Source organism: Callorhinus ursinus, unplaced genomic scaffold (assembly GCF_003265705.2).
Source record: "Callorhinus ursinus isolate GAN/ISIS: 27379988/994484 unplaced genomic scaffold, GSC_fseal_2.0 scaffold9, whole genome shotgun sequence".
In the NCBI taxonomy this organism is placed as follows: domain Eukaryota; kingdom Metazoa; phylum Chordata; class Mammalia; order Carnivora; family Otariidae; genus Callorhinus; species Callorhinus ursinus.
The window spans coordinates 29,209,478-29,219,533 of record NW_027397071.1 but is presented as its reverse complement, the minus strand read 5'-3'; positions in this window follow the sequence as shown (position 1 = coordinate 29,219,533).

Below are 10,056 nucleotides of genomic sequence, written 5' to 3'. Positions count from 1 at the left end.
AATACTCTCTCTTCTTTCTTTTGAGGGTGGAGGAAGACTTTTATTACATTAACACTTTTGACATATGCATGCTAGTTGTCTTCAGATTGCCCCTGGATCTGTTGGATTATTTCCTCATGTTTAGATTCAGGTTAAACATTTTTAGCAAAAATACTGTGTAGGTTATGGAGTGACATAGCAAGATGGCAGAATAGGAATCTCCAGACCTTGTTCTCCTATAAAGACCCTGACTTAGGGATGCCTGGGTGGCTCAGTCAGTTAAGTGTCTGCCTTCGGCTCAGGTCATGATCCTAGAGTCCTGGAGCCTGCTTCTCCCTCTCCCTCTGCCCCTCCCCCTGCTTGTGCTCTCTCTCTCTCTCAAATAAATAAATCAAATCTTTAAAAGAGAGAGAGGGGCTCCTGGGTGCCTCAGTCATTAAGCGTCTGCCTTCGGCTCAGGTCATGATCCCAGGGTCCTGGGATCGAGCCCCGCATCAGACTCCCTACTCGGCGGGAAGCCTGCCTCTCCCTTTCCCACTCCCCCTGCTTATGTTCCTGCCCTTGCTCTCTCTCTCTCTGTCAAATAAAAAAATAAAATCTTTAAAAATAAATAAATAAAAGAGAGAGAGAGAGACACTGAGTTAACAACAACTTAGTCAAAAAGCCTTTATGAGAACTCCAAAATCAGTTTGGAAGTCAGAGTACCCAAGGCAAGTTCAAAGCCAAGAACAGCCACATTGAAATGAGCAAGAAAAGCTGTTTCATTTGAACCAATTCAGCAAGTATAGTGATGATGAATTCACTCAACTTTTGTTTATCTGGGGAACTGATGAGTTGCTTTGTCAAAGACAAAACTGTCCTTCAAGAATGAAGGGGATGGGGTGCAGTCAGTTGAACATCTGACTCTTGGTTTTGGCTCAGGTCATGATCCCCCCAGGTCATGGAATTGTTGGGCTCTGTGCTCAGCAGGGAGTCTGCTTGAAGATTCTCTCCCTCTGTCCCTCCCCCTGCTCATGTTCCCTCTTTTTCTCTCTCATTCCCTCTCAAATAAATAAATAAATCTTAAAAAAAAATGAAGGGGAGTGGGTGCCTGGATGGCTCAGTTAGTTGAGCATCTGACTCTTGATTTTGGCTCAGGTCATGATCTCAGGGTTGTGAGATGGAGCCCCTCAACAGACTCCATGCTGGGCATGGAAGCTGCTTAGGATTCTCTCTCTCCCCCTGCCCCTCTCTCCCCAACCAAAAAAATGAAGGGGAGATAAAGACTTTCCCAGAGAAACAAAAGCTGAAGGGATTCATCATTGCTAGACTGGCTTTTGCAAGAATTGCTAAAGGGAGGATGGAACTGGAGGGTGTTATGCTGAGTGAAATAAGTCAATCAGAGAAAGATATGTATCATATGACCTCACGGATATGAGGAATTCTTAATCTCAGGAAACAAACTGAGGGTTGCTGGAGTGGGGGTGGGGTGGGAAGGATGGGGTGGCTGGGTGATAGACATTGGGGAGTGTATGAGCTATGGTGAGCGCTGTGAATTGTGTAAGACTGATGAATCACATATCTGTACTTCTGAAACAAATAATGCAGTGTATGTTAAGGAAAAAAAAAAAAGAAGAAGAAGATAGCAGGAGGGGAAGAATGAAGGGGGGAAATCGGAGGGGGTGACGAACCATGAGAGACGATGGGATCTGAGAAACAAACTGAGGGTTCTAGAGGGGAGGGGGGTGGGGGGATGGGTTAGCCTGGTGATGGGTATTAAAGAGGGCACGTTCTGCGTGGAGCACTGGGTGTTATGCACAAACAATGAATCATGGAACACTACATCAAAAACTAATGATGTAGGGCGCCTGGGTGGCTCAGATGGTTAAGCGTCTGCCTTCGGCTCAGGTCATGATCCCAGGGTCCTGGGATCGAGTCCCGCATCGGGCTCCCTGCTCCTTGGGAACCTGCTTCTCCCTCTGCCTCTCTCTCTCTCTCTCTCTCTCTGTCTCTCATGAATAAATAATATCCTTAAAAAAAAAAACTAATGATGTAATGTGATTAACATAACAATAAAAAATTTAAAGAAAAAAAGAATTGCTAAAGGAAGTCCTTCAAGTTGAAACAAAAGGATGCTAGACAGCAACACAAATGCATATGAAAATATAAAGGTATAAAAGCTCTCTGGTAGAGGTGAATACACAGACAAAAAATATTATAATACCATAATGGTGGGCCATAAGTCACTTTTAATTCAGGTATAGAATTTAAAAGATAAAAGCAATATAAATCACTATACCTATAGAACTGTTAATTGATACAAATTGTAAAAAGATGATCAGTTTACACTATTAGTGGTGATTCACTGTTCATTTGTCTTGCGTTGGAGATAAGGTACGTTAATGCTCCTAAGAACTGTGCTGCCGCAGCAAAGACTCTTTAAAGGACAACTGTTCCGATGATAAGGATGCTTTTGAAGGCTTCCCTGGGTGAAGTTCCCCACTTCTTTCCTTCCATGACTATGGTATAGGCTCCTCAGGAGGATTATCCAAAATCTTGTGGTCGCGTATATCAAAGTCCTTGGGTTTTAGCCTACACATGTCCGCAAAGAGGCTCTGAATCATTCTGGTAACAAGAGAATAAAGATAGCTGAGCTATCTTTGGAGCTGGTCTGACCACTTGGCTATGGACTAATTGATCTGGCACATGCCTTGGGTTACTTGGGTGCTGAGTTTTTACATGAAGCAATCAGTCTTTCTTAGCCATGTAAATTTAGAATCAAAGACCTCATCAAGGCTAGGTTAGGAGATTTCTTCATCCCTTCAGTCAGCAAATGTATATCAAGAACCAGTTAAAGTCTGGCACTAGGGTGACAGTGCCTACTCTCAGGGCCTCCCCGTCTCGTGAGGGAGACAGACTTCTCACAGGGCCCTCCCAGCAGAGCACAAGTGCTGAAGGCAGCTCATGTGCCAGGGTCCAGGGGCTGAGGGACACAGGCAGGGCGCTGGTCAACAAGCACCCACCGCCCCTCCTAGGCTCAACCCTGTGCTCGTATTTGTCCTTATAGGTCCCTCTCTAAGATGATTCCCTTAAATAGGGAATAGACTTAAATAAACAAGATGCAAATGAAGACCTCTCAGGGAGATAAAAGAGTCCAGTTATGGAAGTGCCATGAGGAAGTGTCAGTGGAGGGTGGGGAAGAAGAGCTTGAAGTCAGAACTGTCTGGTGTCCTGCTCACTTAATCTTTCTGTGCTTCAGTTTCTTCATCTGTAAAATGAGACAGCAGGACCTCCCTCACAGGCTCGTCAGGAGACTACCAGAACTACTATGAGAAAACTCCTCTAGCAAGCATAAGCACTGGTTGTTAAACGTTATTTTTATTACTGGGGTCTCGGCATGGTCCTTCATCTAAATTGTAAATAATCTAAAATAGTAAGGCTCTGGGGGCACCTGGGTGGATCAGTCGGTTAAGTGTCTGACGTCAGCTCAGGTCATGATCTTGGGGTCCTGAGATCGAGCCCCAGGTCAGGCTCCCTGCGCAGCAAGGAGTCTGCTTCTCCCTCTGCCCCTCCCCCCTGCTCATGCTCTCTCTGTCTCTCTCTCAAATAAATAGATAAAATCTTAAAAAAAAAAAAAAGTAAGGCTCTGGCTTCCTTTGGAGACATGTAGAGAATGTCTTATGCTAAAATGCAGAGCTGACTAATGCCGTGTAAAGAGCCATGGCTCATTCCTTCCCCTGTGGCAGAACTGAAATCTTTTTATTTCTGATTCATGGGTGATTTGGGCCTAATTTTCTGTCCCTTATTATCCCCTGCAGTTGAAGACAAAGCTGCTCTTCCCACAGCCCCCAGAAGTTCAGCTCAGTGGCTTTATCTTTTCCTGGAGCTATGCTTATAAAAATAGCACCACCACACCTTTCTGTTTCAGTACAGATTTCCTTCCGGTACTGAAATTTTGCTTTATCAAATTTTGCTTGAAATAAGTAAGTATGCACTGGAACCTGGATATCCTGTAGCTCTTTGATTGTTTTGGTAATGAAACTTGACCAGGAAAGAACTTGCTAGACCACATTTAAAAATCAAGTCATACAAAGTGTTGAGAAAAACAATAAGATGAATGAAACAGACTATCTAGTATTTTATCTATTGTCATTTTACACAGGGTAACGGGAATAAATGGAAGGTGCTAACTTTCAGACAAAATCATACAGGTTAAAGAAAAATATAGGGAGAAAAGAAATGTTTAAGGATACATATTTCATATAAATATGAAATAGACATGAAAGAGTTTGATAAACATGTGAGGTAAAAACAATTAAAACTGTATTGAAGAATTTAAGAGTATTGGGGAAAAAAGAAAAATGTAAGAATATTGGAAAACTAGATAAATAGATTTATAAAAATAAATTGTTATTAAAGCAAAAACTTCCTACATTAAATCCAATACTGAGGAATAACTTCTCTTCAGAGCTTTCCAGGAGGAAATTAATAACAAATCATTTTTGAATTAGCAATTGCAGAAGATTATATTTCTATTTTGAATACAAGTAGGATGTTTTCAAAATTAGGAAGATAGTCAAAGTTTGGATTACTTAGCTAAAAGACTGTGTAATATTTTTTTAAATCTAAAATTAGGTGGGCACCTGGGTGGCTCAGTCATTAAGCATCTGCCTTCGGCTCAGGTCATGATCCCAGGGTCCTGGGATCGAGCTCCACATGAGATTCGCTGCTCAACGGGGAGTCTGCTTCTCCCTTTCCCTCTCCCTCTGTGTACTCTCTCTCTCTCTCTCTCAAATAAATAAATCTTTAAAAAATAAAATAAAATCTAAAATAGGAATGAACTCTGAAAACAAGAAAAACGTGTTAAAATAAACACTAGCTTAAGAAAAATCTCACTACATTAAAATAGAAAATTAAAAAAAATTTTAATAAAAATCAAGTAATAAGTCTGAGAAGGCACTTAAAATTATATCAAGTCCATCACATTACCTAAACAGTGCTCTAACCTTTCAGAAATAATAGTACCAGGGGCGCCTGGGTGGCTCAGGTGGTTGGGCATCTGCCTTCGGCTCGGGTCATGATCCCAGGGTCCTGGGATCGAGTCCCGCATCAGGCTCTCTGCTCCTTTGGAGCCTGCTTCTCCCTCTGCTTCTCTCTCTCTATCTCTCATGAATACATAAATAAAATCTTAAAAAAAAAAGAAATAATAGTACCAGAAAATTTGATAAGTTGGACTTCATCAAAATTAGGAATTTCTGCTCTTTATAAGAACTGTTAAGAGAATGAAAAGACAAGACACAGACAGGATATATTTGCATAGTAGATCTGATAGAAGACTTATATCCAGAATACATAAAGCACTTTCTTTTTTTTCTTTAAAGATTTTATTTTTAAGTAATCTCTCCACCCAACATGGGCATGAACTCACAACCCTGAGATCAAGAGTCACATGCTCCACGGCCTGAGCCAGCCAAGCACCCTATTATTTATTTATTTATTTTTATTTACTTATTTTTTTCAAAGATTTTATTTATTTATTTGACAGAGAGAGACACAGCAAGAGAGGGAACAGAAGCAGGGGGAGTGGGAGAGGGAGAAGCAGGCTTCCCTCGGAGCTGGGAGCCTGATGCGGGGTTCGATCCCAGACACTTAACTGACTGAGCCACCCAGTGCCCCGGTAGCTTTATTTGTAATAATCTGAAACTGGAAACAACCAAATGTCTATCAATAGACAAATTGACAGATTGTGGTGTAGACACCAATGGGATACTACTCAGCGATAAAAAGAATGAACTACAGATACACACAACCACGTGAATAATACGCTGAGTGAAAGAACTCAGATTTTAAAAAGAGCATATAACATGTGATTCTACTTACGTGAAACTCTAGGAAGTCCAAAATAATCTTTAGTGACAGAAAGCAGATGAGGTCACCTGGGGACAGGGAAAGGGGTGTGTGGAAGGGCTGGTCACAGAAAGGAGGGCTTCCAGAGAGGAAACTTTTGGAGGTGATGATCCTGATCGTGGTGATGGATATGTCAAAATTATCAAATTGTACACTTTAACCATGTGCAGTTTATGTCCATTATACCCCAATAAAGCTGTTCTCTAAGAAGAAAAATTATCAGAGGGTTTATACTATTTCTTTTTTTTTTGATACATGTCTCCCTCTTTTTTTTTATTATGTTATGTTAATCACCATACATTACATCATCAGTTTTTGGTGTAGCGTTCCATGATTCATTGTTTGCGTATAATACCCAGTGCTCCATGAAGAACGTGCCCTCTTTACTATTTCTATTGGAGAATGGGCTTCACTATGTTTTCCTTAATACTCAACTTTTTCGCCTAATGTATAATATATAATGTACTATGTACCCTACGCAGAAATCAACCCCTCCTTTTTTTCTCTTCTTATTGTACTGATATTGCCCTCAGTTAGTAACCAGACTTGTAGAGATCTGCTCCCACTCTCACAGTATATCTCAACAGCTGCTAGGGGGTGGAGACCACTTGAGCCCTTGAGCAACTGCTCAGACAGCTGAGGGAAGCAGGGGGCTGGGGGGTTGGTGCAGGAGTTAGTGAGAGTGGGGGCGAGGAGAGTGGCACACACCTGCCACAGGGTCCTGGGCCAAAACTCAGCCCCCACTTGTGCTCAGACAAGGATAACTTACGTACCACAGTAAAGAGGCGGAAAACCCATCTTTGATGGCATTTCGGCTCCTTCTCTTTCCGGTCTGATTGACCTCTTGGGCTTTATAACCTTTCAGGGGGGAGCCTGTTGTATATATATCTGTCTGCCATTCTCAAAAACTTGCTCACAGACAAGGGCTGGTTAGCAAGCCTGTCGCTTTGTTCCTTCAAGTCAGAGAAAGAGGATCTTTGACCTCTGTTTCTAAGAGCTATAAACAAAGACCTTCTTGGCAGCCAGTAAGCTCCAAGTAAGTGCTCATTAAGCAAGAAGTTTTCTGGCCAGTGGTTGAAATGACATCATGCTTCCTCCTGGAATCCAACTAGAGATAAAAATCCGGTCATTCAATATACAATGAGAAAATGCTCCCTTCTCCTGCCAGGCTTCAGGGGTTGCTGGCTTTTAAAGAGATCAAGGAAGAGAAGAGCCTATTTGAACTCAGGCTTTGAGAATGTCTCCTGAACTACCTCCACTTAATTCCTGATAACATGCAAGAAAATTTTCCACTATAAACTGTCTGGTGTCAGAGAGCAGGGGGCGCTCCCCACTGATCGTTTCAGAGTTTTCAAATTGAGTGTGTAACCAGACTCAGCAGTGGGCAGGTGGGTTTTATTAGCTGACAATGGCACAATCCTTCAGGGCTCTCTAACAAAGTTACAGGGGGAGGCAGAAATTCATTATCTTCATCTTTTTACATCATTGATCACAATTTGACATGGGGAAGAAGAATGTATTGTGAATCCATTCAGATTCCTTTAAGATTAATCCAAAAAAAGGTATAATTTTCAGAGGATGCTGATGTATGTCCTGTGATATTTCTTTACTGTTTAGACCACTATGAAGATCTTATTGGTGTTATTCAACTTATGAATCAAATTGCATCCAATCTAGCAGACAGAAATTCAAAAAGATACATGCACCCCCAGGTTTAGTGCGGCATTACTTACAACAGCCAAGATACGAAAGCAGCCCAAGTTTCCACCGATAGATGAATGGGTAAGGAAGATGTGGTATCTATATATAATGTAATATTAGCCATAAAAAAGAAGTTTATTTGGGCAAAAATGGATTTGAATTGGGCAGCACCAAACCAGAAGTGGTTAGGAGTACTCCACAGATTGGAGCTGGGGGAAAGACTTTTATAGAGAAGAGGCAGAAGCCAAGAGAAGGAATTATTTGATTGGCTATAGCTTAAGTAGTTGAATTCTTTGGGAAAGCGTAGTTGGCTATTTGTGATTGGTTGTCTTTAGTTTTTTATCTTAGGTAGGCTTGAAGCATTGCAGCCTTAGGTTTTGGGTTGCTTACATGGGCCACTAAAGTGTTAGAACCTCTGTTTAGGGGCACCTGGGTGGCTCAGTCGGTTAAGCTTCTGTCTTTGGCTCAGGTCATGATCCCACGGTCCTGATATGGAACCCCACGTCAGACTCCCTGCTTGGGGGGCGGGGAAGGTCTGCTTCTCCCTCTCCCTCTGCCCCTCCTCCCTATTTGTGTTCTCTCTCTCTCAAATAAATAAATAAAATCTAAAAAAAAAAAAAAAAGAATTGGGGGCGCCTGGGTGGCTCAGTCGGTTGGGCGGCTGCCTTTGGCTCAGGTCATGATCCCAGAGTCCTGGGATCGAGTCTGACGTCGGGCTCCCTGCTCAGTGGAGAGCCTGCTTCTCCCTCTCCCTCTGCCTGCCTCTCTGCCTACTTGTGCTCTCTCTCTGTCAAATAAATAAATAAAATCTTTAAAAAAATAAAAGAATAACCTCAGTCTAATGGCCTCCTTGTTTAATTAGAGTGAATCATTAACCCTACTATCATTGTGAGTGATGTTGGAGCTTAATCCCGTAAGGAAACTGCAAGAAACATTATAAAATACACATGTCAGAATTATCCCACCCAAGGAGGGTCAAGCTTGGGTATTTACACACCACTTCCTATCAGTCATTTACTGAGGACTATTCCTGGGTAGTATTAATTCTCCAGTACATCCTGCCTGCTAAATGGCCGTTGGCCTCAGTTCTGGAGAAAGTTCTCAGGCATGAAGAGATGGACACAGGCAGTTGGAAATCTTGGAGTTTCCTGCAATGGTAGAGTCCAAGGCCTTGGGCAGGGCACTTAAGGACTTTTTCTTATTTTTTTTAAAAAAAGCATTTCCACTTATCAAAAGAAATAATGTCATCCTCAAGGTAATAGAAAACAAGATAAATGCACCAACTTCCTCATAAAACAAAGGAGCTTTTATTCTATGGCAAAATATCCAGATTTGAATCTCTTCATCAAAGAAATTTTCCTCAAGATTAGTCAGATTCCAAGTATTCAGAGCACAATACAGCTGATTTTCTAAAAGAAACATCTGTTCCCAAACCATTGAGGATTTTCATGTAGTGCATTTGCCATCAGAAGTAAACTCAACTACATAAAATGGTAGATGATCTTTTTGTACCATGAATGGAAATTTCTGATCAAATATTTCATTATCAGTTTTTTATAGAGTATATTTAGAATTTCCCATAATTAAACAAAGACCTTTACAAAGTATTGTCCCAAATTACTTTTTAAAATTAGGAATATAGTGTGGCTTTAAAAAAATCTAACAAATATCATTCACCTTAAAAAAGGACTTCTAGATACTACTTCTAGTTTTATAAAAAGAAACCTCCTATCTTCTCTGATTGGTAGAAAATGCCCTTGTGAGCTTGCGGGAACTGTACTATGGTCCAGCTCAGCTGTGCTACTCTGAGGCTTTTGGAAAATCCACAGTGAGGCCAACTGGCAAGGTAATGTGTCCCATGGACCCAGAGAGTTAGCAAAAATACCCCCACTCAAGTGACGTGGAAACAAAATAATAAATGCTTAAATCCTTGCCCAGTATGTTTTTGTTTGTTTCCTTAACACCAGCTTGTCTGGTTCAAACACCAGGCCTCCAGCCTATGACTAGAAAATGAGATTTCTTGGGCGCCTGGGTGGCTCAGTTGGTTAAGCGACTGCCTTCGGCTCAGGTCATGATCCTGGAGTCCCTGGATCGAGTCCCACATCGGGCTCCCTCCTCGGCAGGGAGTCTGTTTCTCCCTCTGACCCTCTTCCCTCTCGTGCTCTCTCTCTCCCATTCTCTCTCTCTCAAATAAATAAATAAAATCTTTTTAAAAAAATGAGATTTCTTTACAGTTCTGCCCAAATTACAAGGGCACACACGAACGACCACCCGAACCCTTGCGTAGACACACACACACACACACACACACACACACACACACACACAGAAGCAGGAACTCAGCCCTTCCCCTGAAGTTCTTCCCCTCTTTCCCAAGTATTTCTAAAAGGGGGTCCCACGTGGTCCATGAAACCCTCTATCAGCTGTATCACCCACAGCAGCCACCACCCGCTCTTCCTGCTTGGATCCCACGCTATTTCCTGTGAATAG